The sequence below is a fragment of the Macaca mulatta genome, chromosome 1, assembly GCF_049350105.2.
Source record: "Macaca mulatta isolate MMU2019108-1 chromosome 1, T2T-MMU8v2.0, whole genome shotgun sequence".
Classification (NCBI taxonomy): domain Eukaryota; kingdom Metazoa; phylum Chordata; class Mammalia; order Primates; family Cercopithecidae; genus Macaca; species Macaca mulatta.
Genome location: NC_133406.1, coordinates 49634371 through 49652513, shown reverse-complemented (window position 1 = coordinate 49652513; position 18143 = coordinate 49634371).

Sequence of the window (18143 nt, the reverse complement as noted above, 5' to 3'; positions counted from 1 at the left end):
GTAAATAGGAGGCTTATTTTTATCAATCATTGCATATTTATTCGAGGGAAGGATATAAAGTTTTATAATGTATGTCTGGCTCAAGGTTCAGGGGAAGTAATAAATAACTCCAAAACTGATAAGTCGGGTATGATGGAGCCATGGGGTTAGAGATAGGAAGAGAGATTGGAAGCCATAAAGAAGAAGAAAGACAATTAAACAGAAAATTTAAAAAAAAAAAACACACACACACACAATATAATGCATCTGGGGAAGAGGGAGGTTAGGTGAGCAGCGGTGCATCATTGTTCCCAGACAGAAAGAGCAATTGTGATGGGGTGGCTCTTTTGGTATAGGGCCTGAGTTGACTGCAAGGATCTGAGCCTTATGTCATTCCCCTTATTACACATGTAGCGCAAGGTAACACTGCAGTATTTTGGATTTAAGTCACTGAGATTTGAGAGTTACTTGTTACCACAATATAATATTACCCATTTTTACTGACACAAAAAGAAAGTCTCAATTACTGCCTCAAACATAGCTTGTAAGAAAATATATTAATCAGATAACCTAATATGGTGTTTAGAATCCCTCAAAAGTTGATGTTTGGAATGGAATTTTGACAATTAAATTTAAACTTGTTTTTACAAGAAATTATGATTATTATCCTGTAGAAAGTTCTACAGTGAAATAGTTATTAAATATTAAATATTACATTTAAATGAGAGGGGATTGACATTGCCAGAAGTAACATAGAAGCTGCTTGTATGATGTGGATTCTATTCATATTATTAAGAAAGATTATTTTAAAATTTCATTTTAACTTTGATGTAAGTTGAAGTACTGAAAGTTAAATTTACATGGTTTGAATTAATTTACCTGTGAATTAAGTCTACTATTCATAGGAAATGTTTCAGCAATTTATCCAAAATGACATGAATATTCATTTTAAGCTTAATTCTACTAAAATCCTTAATTATGCCAACACTTTTATGTTGATATGATTGTAATGAACAACCAACATAGCATCATTTTATTTGTCACCAGAGAAAACCTATGTTTGTCTCATCAACAAGTTTCAGGGCAAAAATAATTTTTTGAAAGTTTAAGAAAAGGAAAGTTTATAGTAGAGATGAAATTAAGCATTTTTGCAAAGCATAGCATCCCTTTCAGTTAAATCTTTATAAACATTTTGTTGTAGTGGCTTGATTTTTTAAGTGTAGTATGTTTTAAAACTATAACATTTATTATATCGCAACTTAGAAGTGACGTGGTTCTCTGAAGAAGGAACCATATGCCAGGCCTGTCAGTAATTTTCTGGCTTGGTGACCTCGAAAAGGTAATTTGACCTCTTTTTCTCCTTTTAAATCTTTGTAAGTGGGAATAATAGCTTATGGGAATGTTACAAATCATAAACAATTTTTACCTATCTGTAGCATGTTATAAGGAAAAAAATAACAAGTTAAATTGGAAGTTGCATTAATACAAAGAAGTGGATTCAGCTATAGAGAACAGTAATGACTGGTTTCACATGTAATGCAGAATCAGGTGAAGAAATAAATGTAAAGTGGCAGTAGCAGAGGCAGATCCGCCAGAACTGGGATACCTGCATTCTGAACTCCAGTTGCTCCTTCAGCTGCTGAGAGGAACACAGTGAACTTCTCAGATACATTTGGCAGGATCTAAGTGGAGGGATACTAAAGGGGGATTAAAAGCAGATAAATCCATTCTTACTTTAGATATAATGAGGAAATATAGGTAGGAGTGACAGAATGGGAATTATGAAGGAAAACAAAATAAAGCAGGAAAGGGTGAGGAAGAGAATGCAATTTAACAGGAAATAAGAGAGGCTTTTTGATAAAAATTTATGGTGAGAACTTATGCTGCCAGATTGTTCCTTCTACTTTTTATTTCAGTTAGTGTGGACTAAATGACAATGTATTATATTTGAAGTCATTGGAAACAAGGAGGTCTATGAGCACTTAAGGTCTACTGAAAAGATGAATCTGTTTTGGAAATCATACTAATAAAAAGGAGAACATGAATATTAAAACTATTTTACAGAGTTTTGTCCCTAAGGTTGATGCTAAATGACAATTCTCACTGAATATGAACTATGGAGAGAAGGAAAGGTGATAGAATTGCTTCAAAGAATTCTGTGATTATTCGTGATTTCAGTGAAAGTTAGAGACATATTTGGACAGGGAAGCATGATGATTAAATATAGTGACAAGGTAAAAATGGGAATAACTACCCCAAAGGTGCTTTTTATTTACAGAGAGAAACTATTTATGACATGAAAAATAACCAAAGATACATTATGGAAGTCTACACAAATTGAGTATAATGTGAAGTTGGGTAGAGCATGCTGAGAAAGGAGGATAAGAAATAAAAGTACTTTAGGTTTTACACTTAAGGGAGGAGTAATGGTGTGTAAACATTTCTGGCTGGAAGGAAGTTCTCATATCTATGCAAATCGTCAAAGACAATGCCATCAAACAGCGACAGTCATTGCTAAGAAAGTCAAGTGCCCAGAATTAAGTGCAATAAAAATCTTTAAGAGTAAATTTTACACAAATAAATGAGAAGAATAAGTTTAGTGTAAGTGAAGAAACTGAGAATGATTATAATAGTAATATTTATAAATATTATACCTCCCATTTGTTGAGATGGATAGCTTAGTAGTCAGGAGAAGTTTCTCTGGAGTCATACTGCTTAGATTTGTACCTTGGCTCTACCACATACTATCTGCGTTAGCCCATTTTCATACTACTATGAAGAAATACTGGAGACTGGGTCATTTATAAAGAAAAAGAGCTTTAATGGACCCCCAGTTCCACATGGCTGGGGAAGCATCACAATCATGGAGGAAGACAAAGGGTCATCTTACATGGGGGCAGGTAAGAGGGCATGTGCAAGGGAATGTCCTTTGTAAAACTATCAGATCCTGTGAGACTTATTCACTATCAAGAGAACAACATGGGAGAAACCCACCCCCATGATTCAATTACTGCCCAATGCGTCCCTCCCGCAACACATGGGGATTATGGGAGCTACAATTCAAGATGAGATTTGGGTGGCAAACCATATCACTATCTGAGTATGACTCTTCCCAAATTGCTTAACACTCTCTGAGCCTGTTTCCTCACCTAAAATTTGGGACACAAATGTTACTTATCTATAAGATTGTTACGAGAATTAAAGTTACTCTGTATGTATTTATCCTGAATTAAACATGTGCATAGCACTTAATCATCTGATATTCTCTTTATATATTATTTTAAAGTTGTGTATTATCTATCTCCACTCGCTACAAGTAAGCTAGATTATGGCAGGAATCTTACCTATCGTCTTTATCACTCAGTCCCTAGGGATTACAATAGTTCTGGCTGACAACAGGTGCTCAATATATATTTGAACAAATAAGTGAATGAAGACTTACAGTATTGATTACATTTGATTGGAGAACAGGGTAAAATTGAGATCAACTCACATGAGAAAGAAACTCATGTTTTGGGCTGAGATAGGTTTAAAAGAGAGAACAAGGATAAAAGCAAGGTAGTGAATATCACGGTAAAGAAGCACCAGAATGAGAAGTTTTGAGACAAAAATTCCTTCATTTCTACCTTAGAACCAACACCCTGAGGTACAGGGTGACTGGAAAGATCCAAATAGGTGAGGGGGGATGTACAAATACTAGTCTGTGAGCAGTCCCCACCTTTCTTCTCTTTCTGTCCTTCCTTCCTTCCTTCCTTCCTTCCTTCCTTCCTTCCTCCCTCCCTCCCTCCCTCCCTCCCTCCCTCCCTCCCTCCCTCCCTTCCTTCCTTCCTTCCTTCCTTCCTTCCTTCCTTCCTTCCTTCCTTCCTTCCTTCCTTCCTTCCTTCCTTCCTTCTCTCTCTGTCTCTTTCTTTCTTTTCTTTTCTTTTTTTTTTTTTTCAGAGTCTCGCTTTGTCACCCAGGCTGGAGTGCGGTGGCAGACCTCCGCTGACTGCAACCTCCACCTCCCGGGTTCAAGCGATTCTCCTGCCTCAGTCTCCTGAGTAGCTGGGACTAGAGGCGTGTGCCACCATCCCTGGCGAATTTTTATATTTTTAGTAGAGATGGGGTTTCACTATGTTGGCCAGGCTGGTCTGGAACTCCTGACCTTGTGATCAGTCCACCTCGGCCTCCCAAAGTGCTGGGAGTACAGGTGTGAGCCACTGCACCCAACTCCTTTCCTTCCTTCCTTCCTTCCTTCCTCCCTCCCTACCTCCCTTCCTTCCTCCCTTCACTCCTTCCCTCCCTCATTTTTTCTTTCCTCCTTTCCGACTCCCTCTCTTACTTGCTTGCTTTCTTCTTTTCTTCTATGTTTCTTAGAAAATTCTCATGTTAGGATGGTACTGGGTTCAAAATCACGCGAGATTAATAGAATAGCAATTGCTGAGGAAGATAGTTGGGCTTAAGGACCACTTTACAGAATCCTTCACCCTAGTAGATAGTATAAATAAACCAGGTGAACATTTTTGGACCTTCATGATATTCAGCAGTGGCGAGACAGTGGGATGGAAGAGTCTGGAGTTGGAACAAGGTAGTGGCAGGTATAAAGTTTCTGGACCAGGACAGTGAGAAGGCTTGTGATTATCAGTAAAATGTGTCAGGATTATGACAAAATATCCAACCCTGACAAAGAACAACTAAGCAGATGCCATACTACAGCGGTTACTCAAGGAGCAGCTAGATCCCTGCACATTACAATTTCTTACAGTCAAAGCTAACTTTAGTACTTTCCTTAATTTTTTGTGTTCCTGACTCTACATAGTTTTCGGCCCCAGTAATTTTTTTTCTTTCATATTGCACATTAATTTAAAAATTAAAATTTTATTTGGGATTTTGTTGGGATAATTGAACTAGTATACAATCATTGTACTATTGGAGATGGAAATGGAAGACAACTTTTTTATGATGCTTGGCTGTGAAAGGAAGACTATTTCACAGAGCTGAAGAGAAAAATACATAGGTGAATATCAGGCAACAAAAAATAAAAAAACCACATGGAATAACAGACAGAAGAATTGAGCAATGCACTCAAGTGCTTATGGAGTAAAATACTTCTTCATCTAATGGTCTTGGTTATGAACAAAGACTTCTAAGGATTTTGAAATAGAAGTTGTCCAGCTTATTTTAGTGATATATCGGAAGAAGATGCAATAACCAGCACAGTGATACAAGGTGTGTTAACGTTGGCATTTATGATACGAGAGGGTGGCCATCCAAACTGCAGCCTCTGACATTATTCAACATTGATTTAGAAAATTTTTATAAAAGTTCTGCTGCACAGGTTGACAAGAATATCAGAGGCCAAGATTCACAAGCACAGTGGTATACCACAAGTGGCCAGAAAATTGCAGACTATTTGTTGAAATTTAGGAAAATTAAAAAAAAAAGGCACGAAAGTAGTTTAGAATACTTTTTCTGATGTTTATAGAAAGTTTGTGCTTTTGGTCAGGCAAGTCAAGATTGTTTTCCTTCTAATTATGCAAAAGTAGGCTTTTCCAGGAGGAAACTACTGGAGAAATAAAGACAAATGTATTACGCTTAGAATACAGTTCACAGGTTTTGAGATGGATATAAGAAAATAATATAAAATAATAAAATAGATGAATATAGGCTACCAACAAAATTCCTTACTATATTGTATTTAGCCCAAACATCACCTTCAAAGAGGGGCATATCACTGTTTATATGGTATTAGTTGAAGAGGATAATAAATCATCAGTGAGTTTCAGCCAGATCTGAGTAGTTCAGATATATATGTATATGTCAGAGAATCTAGATGGAGAATTAAAGAAAATAACATTTAAATGGGTAAAATAATAAAATTCAAAGACATTGAGGGAGCAAGCATAATTTCTAGTCATAAAAATCTTTTACACACGTATTGGCAAGGAATAATGTGTTTTTAAAAATGGGAAGCAAATGCCAAAAGATGAGTATGTGAGGTTAGTTTGCATGTTTTCACCAAAACCCTAATTTTATTTTGCATTAGTTGAAGAGTAGTTTCCACAGAAATTCTCATAATTTATCTAACAAATTCCTCTGGATTAGCCTATGGATTAAGAAACAAATAAATTATGTGGTCACGTATTTCTTATAAAAAGAAAGATGAAGTATAGATTACTGACAAAGACTCTCCCCTTCAAAAAATTTTAGTTTGGCTTTTCTAAGCCCATTTTTTAAGTAAGCCTCATCCTTGGGCCTGTCTTTAACCAGACCAGGACACTTGTAGGAAAAATCCTGTTAAGTCAGTTTAGTGAGAATCCCCCCACGCCTGGTATCTGACCACTCTAGCCTGCTTTCAGCAAGAATTCCAGTATATCAATTGAGCTAGGATTCCTCTACCCTTGAAGTCTCCTTTTAATAATTTTCCATCCACAGACCACTTGAGTATGCTTGCTATCTATAAATCTTCACTTGTCCTTATTGTTTTTATAGTTGAGTCTCATCTTTCTCCCCTATTGCTATGGTCTTGACACTATTGTAACAGTCGTGAATAGTCTTCTTTAGTGTTTTAACGAGTGTCAATGTAATTTTTCCTTCAACAGTATATATAAGTCTTTTATCATATAATACTATTTCATTAAAAGAAGACAACTAATGAAGTAAGTTGGTAAGCTGACAGGGAACTTTCCACTTCCACTGCCCACATGCAGAAAGTATGGGCAAGGAACTATTCTACTGAAAAGAGATTTTCTATTGTATCAAGAGATGACCTATGAAAAGGACATTTCAGATTGGAGGATAAAGGTCAAAAGCCTGGGAGTCATAACCTAGAAATAATATTAGACAAATGTCAGCATTCTGTTGAAATAAATGAAGTGAGGATGAAGCCAATGGATAAGGATGCGAAAAAGGTGAACTGCGACATTTCAGGCCTGTCATGGGAAGGCTTTCTCTGAAAGACTCATAGTTAAACCGAAAAGTGAAGAACTCAACTCAGCGGTAATTCACTCATAAGGAATAAAGTAGATCCATAAATATTTTAGGGATATAGATAAAACCTCCATAGTTTGACTCAGTGTTTAAATTTGAATTGATCACTTATTACATAGTCTCATAATACTTTCCAAATAGATTCAGAGACCATTTTCATTTTAAAAAATCTAATATAGCACGTATTTAAAAACTTTAAGAATTATCTTTAATTATGTTTTAACTTGATCTTTGCAACTGAGAATTCCACAATATATTTCAAGGGTCATATTGTTTTTCTTAGTGCTCTCTTCTTGCTTATAAAAATTCAATCATTTAACTCTCATCCCTCTAGTGCGCAGGTTACATTGTTGAATAATTTTATAATATTCACTGCAATTCATCAAATACTTAGAGTGCCTACATAATATATTTTCATGAACTTAAAACTTTTAAAATATAATGACAGTGAGTACCTGTAACTGCTGTTGTTCCATATAACTTCCAAGAGGCAGATACTCTGAGAAATAGATTGTGATGAAGCAAAAATAAATCTACATTTAAAAAACAACCATAATAGAGAAAAAGCCTTCACAGTAAATCTGAAATTCTTCAGCTTTATATCCCAGGTCCTTGTGAATTACTTTCTCTTCCTTCCTTCTCACCTCTTGCCATCAGACCATACCTTCCCTAAACCTCTCTCATACTAAATACTGCAGTTCTTTATATTCTGTCTGTCTCTGTGGTTATGCTTTCATAACTGTTCTTCTCTGCCTAGAACACACTCATCACTATCTTCAACTGCATATGAATTGTGCACATAAGGGCAATTGCCCCAACAGAAATTAAGTATGTAATTATTTTTCTTTAATGAGAGCAGTTGTCAAATATCTCACAGAAATGTCACCTTACAATTATGGAATTTCCCTCTCTTTTTGAGAATTGTACTCTTTGGCATTAGAGAAGATAGAATTCCTGAGTATAGAGGGATGGGTACCAATTGTTTTAGAAGAATGTATCAGTATTACTCAAAATAGGATTATTGGTTTTGTGAAGAGCAGACTTCTGTCTCAGTTTTCTCAGACCCAGTAACTACCATAAACTGGGTGGCTTAGATACCAGGAATTTATTTCTCGCAGTTCTAGAGACTGAGAAGTCCAAGCTGACTGAACGTCCTAGTGAGGACCCTCTTTCTTATTTGCAGATAGACACCTTTCTGTATCTTCATATGGTGGAGAAAAAGTGCTCTGGTCTCATCATCCCCTTATAAAGGTAACAACATCATTATTGGCTCAACTCCATGACCTTATCCAAATCTAGTTATATTATCTTTAATGAACTTGATGCTTGCCAATACTGCACAATGTTCTCATTAGGCAGATGTGGCATCAGTGGAATGGAGAATTCAGTCACCACCCTTTTATTATAGGTTGAACTGTGTTTCCCAAAATTCATATGTCGAAGTCCTAATTGTCACCAGTGCCTAACAATTTGACTTTATTTAGAGATAGGGCATTTAAACAGGTAACTGAGGTTAAATTAGATCATACAGGTGAATCCTAATCCAATATGATTGGTGTCCACAGAAGAAGAGGGGATTTGAACACAGATATGCCCACAGGAAAGACCATGTGAATGTAGAGAGGGGAGACAGACATCCATAAGCCAAGGGGAGAGGCTTTGGAAGAAACCAACACTACTTACATTTTGATCTTGGATTTCCAGTCTGTGAGATAATCAATTTCTGTTGTCTATGCCCAGCATCTGTGGTGCTTTGTTTTTGTTGTTGTTGCTGTTGTTTTTGAGATGGAGCCTCACTCACTCTGTCTCCCAGGTTGCAGTGCAGTGGAAAGATCCCAGCTGACTGCAATCTCTGCCTCCTGGGTTCAAGCGATTCATGCCTCAGACTCCTGAGTGGCTGGAACTACAGGCCTGCACCACCATACACGGCTAATTTTGTATTTTTAGTAGAAACGGGGTTTTACCATGTTGGCCAGGCTGGTCTTGAACTCCTGACCTCATGTGATCCACCTGCCTAGGCCTCTCAAAATGCTGGGATTACAGGTATTAACCACCACACTTGGCCTTGTGGTACTTCATTATGTTAGCCCTAGAAAACTAATACATCTGTGTACCCAAGACTTAACACTTTGATAAGGCTTCACTGAAGTAGGCAGTAACTGCCTGCTCTAGGAAGATGCCAGAGCCTTCTCCTACACTTCTGAGGCACTTCACAATCAAGAAACATTCCTTTGGCACTCAATGGCCCTGAGAGCATGCAACCTGAATCCTTTCTCCCTCATGACCATAAAGCAACAGAAACTTGATAGACCTTTAACTCAAAGGACCTAATTAGGTGTGAATCTTGCCATAAGTGTTACACTGTGGAGTGAATAACTTTCTTCTCTGATTCCCTAATACAAGGGGTGAATCTGTGTTAGCACACATGGACTGTATAGGGGCCAGGAACTTTGTCAGGGCCTCTCTTCGCCACACATAAGTCAGCATTTAGTTTTCTTTTCTTTTCTTTTTTTTTCTTCATTCACCTATATAGAAGACTGACTTTCCTCCAGTGACTTGAAACTCTAGAAGAAACCCAAAAGAATGGAAAGAAATATTGTCACTGAACTACTGTCCTTGCTACACTTATCAGCATGTGCAGATTCAACTACACTTACAGAATGGATTGGAGCTGTAGTATTTCATCCACTCTAGCTGTGCAGCAAGACAGTCTAGTTACACTCCTTAGTCTTAGTTCAGCCATTAATATGAGCAGAGAAGCTATGTCCTTTCATCAAGTCCTGTTCCCAAGTTCTGGAAGAATGTATCCTGGCACATGGTATACTTAAATAAACATTTTTAAGGGTTAAAAACTAAATTTAAACCAAAATATTGTAGTCTTTGTTTTAGATACAATATACTTATACTCGTAATTTTGTATAAAATCAAGCACGAATCAAGCATGAACTGGTAAACATCTACAGAAATTCTTAAATATTTTGAGGAAGACAAAAAAAATGATGATGCTTTGAACTGACAAAACAAATTGCGGGTTTGTTTGTTTGTTTATTGGAAAAGAACTGTACCTACAAGACTGAAGTAAGAAGAAATGGAAAAGGACTTTGAAAAGCATAAAGAAACATACTCTTTAGTACAAGGTCACTGGTTCTTGGTGGTTTCTACATAACTTTGCTGGATACTCTTTAAGACCTCTCCACTACTAAGCCTCAGGCTCAGATCCCACCTTCTGTTCTTCATTCCTGTTTTATATTTAAAGATACAGTCCTGGGACTCATGCTGTGTCTGTGTCCTCTTATGCTCTCCAGAGATGAAATACAATCTTCTGTTTTCTATTGTTACAGAAATAAGCCTAAGATGGCCTCTGTTTATTGGCCACTATGTTCTCTGTTCCTTCACTTGCAAGCTGAAGCACTTAGCTCAAAATTCTGCCAGTTCTAAACTCAATTTTTTACATATCTAATTATTTAAAAATAGCCCAAGCAAGCAGATTTTTAGCCATTTAGGGCCTGCCTGCTTTACATATCCTGCCAAACCTCACCACCACCCCCATCCGCCTGCTAGCAATGGATAAGAGAAACCCCAAGCTTTGCTTCTACACTTGTGGGGCTCTGTGACCCAGAGACTCCCTACTGTGCTGCTGAGAGATATCACCTGGAGAAGTAAACCTCCTCTCTAATTCCCACCTTCCATAGGAACTCCATTGCCCTCTTCCCCTTCTGGATGGTGGCCTTCACACTGCGTACTTCTGGACGGTCTCTTGCTGGGAGAGACGTCACCTGTTATGCAACCCTGTTTAAGTGCCACCTGCCTCATGGTTATATCTTTTTCCTGGATCAACCCCTCAATCGTTTGAACCCCTATATACATACTCCATTTCAACTCCTTTTTTTTCTTTTTTCTTTTTTTTTTTTTTTTTGGCACTCTTAGCTAAATTTTTAAAAGTAAGATAGATTAGCCTTTTTACCTTTTCTAACAAGGCATTTATTACAATTGTACAATAATATTAGATTGGAGCAATGCATGTGATATTGAAAAGTTGTGTGCTTTGGCATGAAATTCAGTGGTCTTCAATAGTCTTTTATAAATAGACTACCCAACTTTCCAGGGTTCTAGTCTTCCCCTCTTTAGACACATAGCCAGTTTTAAATTTCTCAGATGCAATCCAGGCCAATGATCACAGATGAACTGTTCCATGTGGCCTTGTTGGTCTGAGACTTGTATATTCTGCAAAGTCGCCTGAGTAGCAGGGACAGTCATGAGGGCAGAATCCAGGGTGGAATTTTCCACTGATCAAATTAAATCAAAATTCTTCACTAATAGTAATTTTTGGATGGGCATCAGTATGTGTATGAGAAGGATAACAAGAAAGTAAGAGGTGAACTTTAGCAATAGCTTGTTGCTGAAATTGCACCTCGTTTAATGAAATTCCTTTTTAATAAATGCAAAGATTTGCACATAAAAGTTACAAAGTTCTTAATGTTTTTCTAGCTCTTTCAATCTTGATCCATCACCTAAAATTTCTCACCTATCTCTATGACATGAACCAGTGATTAGACTTCCATACATACTATTATTCTAAAGCATATCTCTTCACAGTTTGCACTCCAACCCCATCTTTTCTGAAATGTATTCTGATCTTTATCAAGCAGTAGGTCTGCAGAACTCAGTTTCTTTTGAGAAGACATTTAGACTGAAGAACATTCATTTCTCTAAGCATAGTCTATATACAATGAATTTATTTATTTCCTCACAAGAAATAATGCTAATTAGAAATGACTTCTGTTAGGAAAAAAAAAATGAGGCAATATGGTAAATCACCTGTATATAAGTGTATTTATTAAAAACCAGAATGGTTGTTTTTAATAATGGTGCAGTTTGCTATGAGGTTTCTTTTCTGACTACAGTCAGGGAATAGCTTCACAAGGTCATATATGAGTAAAATTTTAACAGATATGGAAGAAAATACTAGAAGGAAAGAATCAAAGACATAGATAAAACCAAAGTGGTTCTAGAAAAATGATGAGTGGCTCAGGTCCACTGGAGCAAATGGAGTGTAGAGGAGAGTAGCTGGAGTTAGCAAGTGTGGCTTCAGTTGAGAACACTTGTGGTTATTGACCTTAATTATACAATGGGAAAATACAAAGAAATATAAGGGAAGATACTTTTTATAAAAACTGGATGAATTTTGAAAGAATGTTATGCATTTCAGCAACATAATTTAGAAGCTATATTTTTCACACAATGTAACAATCTTTCCCAGTGCCCAGCAGTGTGCTCAGTTTAATGAATATTTATTGCATGCCAACATTTCCTTCGGTACAGCCAAAGTGAAGGTTCCTATGTATTAATTTCCTATTCACTTTGCACCCTATATTTTACTAGATATACCCTGTGTGTAATATATTGGTCTTGTATATGGAGAAATAACCTGTGCATTAGTCTGTTCTCACACTAGTAATAAAGATATACCTGAGACTGGATAATTTATAAAGAAAAGAAGTTTAATTGATTCACAGTTTAACATGGCTGGGGAGACCTCAGGAAACTTACAACCCTGGCCAAAAGGGAAGCAAACATATCCTTCCTCACATGGAAGCAGGAAGGAGAATTACCAAGCAAAAGGGGGAAAAGCCCCTTATCAAACCATTAGATGTTGTGAGAACTCATTCGCTGTCACGAGAACACCATGAAGATAACTGCCCCCATGATTAAATTACTTCCCAGTGGGTCCCTCCCATGACATGTGGGGATTATGGGAACTACAATTCAAGATGAGATTTGGGTGGGGACACAGCCAAACCATATAAACCTGCTTGCTTCTCCACGTGGCTCTAAAAGGCAGAACTATAAACCATGAGCGGAATTTGCGAAGAAGACAATTTTGCATAGAATTTTCTGATATATAAAGCTGGCCACAATGCAATAATGAGCAGTAATACAACAAAGAGCCTTTCACAATTAGTTTTCACAGAAAGGCTAAAAGATGTTCTCTCACTGCAATTTAAGAAAGCTGATGTAGATGGGTTCCAGGGCTTTTCCAAATATAATTTCTTTTGAGTCTTTTGACTGTTATAAACACAGAATCCTTGGAAACAGGACCTATTTCTACAGGTTTCTCTTTTGCTGTCTCCCTGTTATAGCCTGTTAAACTCAAAATCTGCTTTCTGACCCTGAGGAGAAAATTATTCCTTTAGATGATTGTTAACTGCCCGAGATACAAAATAATCACAAAATTTCTCAGCATGTGCATTATTCTTCATGGTAATTGGAGATTAAAAAGTAAAAAGTCATATTCTAAACACATTTATTTCTTCTTTGGTTCCTTTCTTTTTCAAGAACTGTCTTTTTCTATATGAACTAAAGAACATCAACTTGTGTAAATTTATCCATATCAAGAAAAAAAACCACAGAGTTGTTTTGTCAAGTTTACCTACCCACTATTATGTTTGCAAAGGTGTGGTCTGGTTGTCTAGAAAAAGGAAGGCACTCTATGGAGCAAGAGTGTGCCAGTGGAAGCTGTAACGTAGGGAAAAGCGGGACTGAACCAGGGATCAAATAGTTACCCACTACTGCTTAAGTCTTGCCTTTCACGTAACTCTACTAATTGCTGTTCATCCATCAAGCTTTATCAAAAGCCCTGGCTCTAGTATAGATCTCCTGTTACCTCTTTCCCATATTCACCCAGACACAATCTTGGAAGAGCAAGATCAGAAGGAACCACATTAGAGCTTTCTGCTTCACTGGGAGGCCTGAAGGCTCTGAGCAGCTTGAGGAAAAAATACCAAAGTACTTGTGCAAGCAATAACCATCCTTTGCAATGTTTGTGAAAGGAATTTAAGATGAGGACATGATTCTGCATTCTTTTTTAATTACTCTCATTTCCTGAATGCCAGTTATTTAAGCTGTTTTATGTTTGATTAGTTTGAAATTACATGCCTTTTATATGTGTTGGTCAATTTATCTTTAGGAAACTGATGTTTCCCCAAGGTCACAGCAAATATATGCTGTTTTGTTTGCAAGGATGTGTTGCTGAGAGCAAAATGTTAACATCAGTCAGAGATCACCCCATCAGGGTTTATTCCTGAAGGTCTGAATCTCCATGCTAGCTGCACTAACGGCAATAACAATATGTTATTTTCTTATATAACAACAATAAAATGCTACTTAGTACAACATTATACAAGCCTACTTAGTTTCTAGTCTCTTCTGTAATATCCCCCATAGCATTGTGTTTTTCCAAGCCTAAGTTCTGGTCTATTGCAAGTATTAATGGAAAATAATTACACATAACTCTGCCAGATAGACCATTACTTTCAATTCCCTTTGACTCATTTAGATAAAATAGAATGGATCTTTCTTGATTATTTAATTACTGGGTATAATTACTTAAAATATGTAAGAGGTCTTCTTATGTTCACTGAAGAACAAATAAAAAATCAAAAACTACATCTTTAAAATTGAGTATTTTCCAAGATTAACATAAAGACAAGAAAAAATAAATCCTGTGATAAGCATATTAGTTGCAAAATTCCTTACAAAAATTTACTAGATATGAAGGTAAGATCTTTGCTTTATTAACTGCTCTATAAGCAGAAACTTGAAGACTGATATTTAAAAGGAATTCATTAAATATCTGTTGAATGAATGAATGAATGAAATTGATTTAAACAAATGCTTAAGCCTGCCATTTTAACATAATTCAGAGTTTTTAATATGAAACATAGAAGTGGAGTTTAATATGTTTAATATTAAATGTTTAATATGAAGCATAGAAGTGGAGCTTCGAGAAAGGAGTTTGTTTACTTTGTTCTTGCTTTTGATTTAATAGTAAAATGATAGACTAAGTTATGTTTTTAGCAGCACATTTTTTGAAATATCTTTGCTAGTTGTGTTATGTGTTCAATGGACTTAGAAGATCCAGACTAAGCTGAGCTGCTCTGGGTACTTGTATCACCTCATCAACAAGAAGACACTAAATATCTACTGTGAATTCATTTCTGAGAGAGAGAGAAAAAATAAATATAAACTCTTGTCTACCTTTAAGATGAATTCAGTTCAATTGGAGAGAAGTGGACCATGAACAAAGAACTACCAAACGTTACAAAATAGTATCCTGTGGAAAACTAAGCTATTTAATGAATTAAAATCTTATATTAAAAATACAACACAAAATGTTTTCTTGTTCAAGGAGAGCAGCAAGGACTTTTGTAAACCAGAGGTGGCAATTGGCTACCTGCAGGCAAGACGACAGACTTCTTTTGCTTTGCCTGCACAATATTGTAACAGAATGAATTAATATTTAAATATGAAAGATTTTAGATTAATATATGTTTAGATTTCTTCTATGAAAGTAATTTCAGAAAACCTGGTATCATTAGACCAGCCTTTTTTTTTTTTTTTTTTTGTAGATGAACAGTGGCCATGATCTTTATAAGTACTGATACCTTCACACCATATGATATTACTTTATTTGCTCTTGTTACTTTCCTTGAGAACGTGAGTTTGCTAACTCTAGTGTTAACTCACAAAAAGTGTCTCCAGACACCAATGTTTCATTTTAACTTTTTAATACGTAAGACATGGATGCCTATCATCTCCTATTTCCCAGCAACCAGAGCAATGAGTTTTTTAGGGAGGTAAGTTCTTAAAAGTAGAGTGGGTATTGGAAACCTGTGCATTCTAAGTAGTAGAATAAGAAGCCAGAACTAGAACCATCAGTATTCAATTAGTACTTTGCATTCTGTGACTTTTCATGTTACTTCAGTTTTAGCAGTTTATCATTTTACTAACTTACAGAACATTAATTCTCAAGGGGAAGAGTCATTTTTTACAGTGGAAATTCTGTTTTGGTGGTGTTAAAATTTTAAGGGGTTGATAATTTAAGCTGGAAGAATATTTCTTTCATTTGGTCATATCATCTTCTTTTCCAAAGGCATACAGGCCTCTGCAGCATTCTGGATATCATCACAGATTTATTTCCTCTATCATTTTAATTTATATATTCTGTATTTTTTTTTTTTGTCATGAAAAAATTTGTTGACATAGAATTGGTTGTAAAAGACAAGCTTGTAAAATAAATGTGGCGGGAAAGGAAAGTGAGGAGAGTTGGACTTCTGCTTGCCCTTTGCCAGCTCATGATTTTCTACTATAGGCAACACCTAGATTTCCTTTTAGAGACTTAACTTGCCTTGTTTCCAGTAAAATATACACACGGAGAAAGCAAACACTAAAATATGTTTGTTTGTTTGTTTGTTTGTTTGTTTTTTCATGAGAGAATGGTGTGCTACAATTCAGGTTAGTGTGGCTTCATATCTCAAAAATATCCCACGGATAAAGTAGTACATGTTTTACCATGGGGAAGTGATAAAACTTAAGTCAGTGATATTTTACTGTTTGGGGAATTCTAACATTCAGAAGAAGCCATTCAAGTTCAGTCAATCGATGTAAAAGTGTTTTCCCTCTTTCTCGCTTTATAGTTAAAATATTGTTGAAAGTGACAAGTACTTCCAAACCTTCTAGTAGCTTTCAATTATCAAAGAAAACATAGTTAATCAAAGCTATAATCACTGTGCTAGATGTTGAGCCATAAAATGTAGACTCTATTCTGAAGAGCTCACATCCTAGGGAATATACAAAAACTAAGCAGGGGAATTAAAAACTAGTTCTCTCTCTCTCTCTCTCTCTCTCTTTTTTTCGTTTGTTTGTTTGTTTGAGATGGAGTCTTGCTCCGTCACCAGGCTGGAGTGCAGTGACACGATCTCAGCTCACTGCAACCTCCGCCTCCCCGGTTCAAGCAACTCTCCTGCCTCAACTTCCCGAGTAGCTGGGACTACAGGGGCACACCACTACGCTCGGCTAATTGTTGTATTTTTAGTAGAGATGGGATTTCACCATGTTGGTCAGGATGGTCTCGATCTCTTGAGCTCGTGATCAGTCCGCCTTGGACTCCCAAAGTGGTGGGATTACAGGCATGAGCCACCGTGCCCGGCCACAAACCAGTACTCTCTTTCAATGGTAATGAGGGAATAGAAAAAAAAAGAAAAGAAAAACAAACAAACACAAAACCCAGTACTCTTAGTAGTAGAATAGATACTAAAAGAACTTAGAGGAAGCATACATTACTTGATCTTGAGGTAGACACCAAAACTTGCTGGAATTGCATAATATATGCATTATAGCTTGGGATATTAAGCAAATGTCAAATGTTGCTGTGCACGCTGAAGAATATGCTGTGCAGTTGATAACAAAGACAACTCAAACATCTTATGATATTTGAAATTTTGTTTGTAAGAGAAAATTTTCTACCTGACAGAGCAGGAGCACTGTCATCTTGGACAAACACCGCAATTTTAAGTTCCAGCTTCCTTTGTAACATCATGCATTTCAAGGAAGTCACTTCTTTTCTAATAACAAGCAGTCAGAAAGAGCAGAGAGCAAAATATGGATAAGACAGCTTGGCACAGAAGGAGGAGGGAAAGTCTTTTGGGTAATCACCAAACTTCAGACTTATACAATGGGCCCCAGTAAAACAGTGCCCTAATAAACACATTCCTTTTCCTTTAGGTGTACTAAGATAGAGAGTGGGCCCTAATAAACACATTCCTTTCCTTTTAGGTGCACTAAGATAGGGAAGCTAAAAGCAGACTTTGGTGGTATGACTGAAGCCGCAGAAAGATGTATGGGAACAGACACAAAACCTCTCCCTCCCAGATAAGCAAGACAAAGAGACACAGACAAAAAGTTGGCCTATGTGGTCTGAGAATGGGGTGAGAGCTGATGAAAACTTTGCTCTATACAGACAACACATCTGGTTCTAACTGAACCATCGGGCCCTAGGAGGATAAGGCATCCCTTCCTCTTGAGCCCCTGAACCCTTAAATACCCTTAGTCTATAAGAGAGAAGGCTCATGACCTAACTCGGCCAGAAGCCTCTCTCAAGTTTATTCTGTAAAATAAACCTGTCTTTGTTGAGCAGCTTTTCGTGTTTCTTCGTTCCTTCTTCAACTCTTACACTACCAGTCTTGATGACTTAATGTATGTGGAATGAGATGGAGACTAAGATGACTCTTAAGTCTTTGAGTGGCTTTTGGTAAAATTATCTATAAAGGAGCTTGTGGAAGAGTAAAACCTGCATTTAATGCTTTAATAGCAGGTGTTCAGAGCAGTAAAGATCAGAATTTCATTCTTGCATGAAA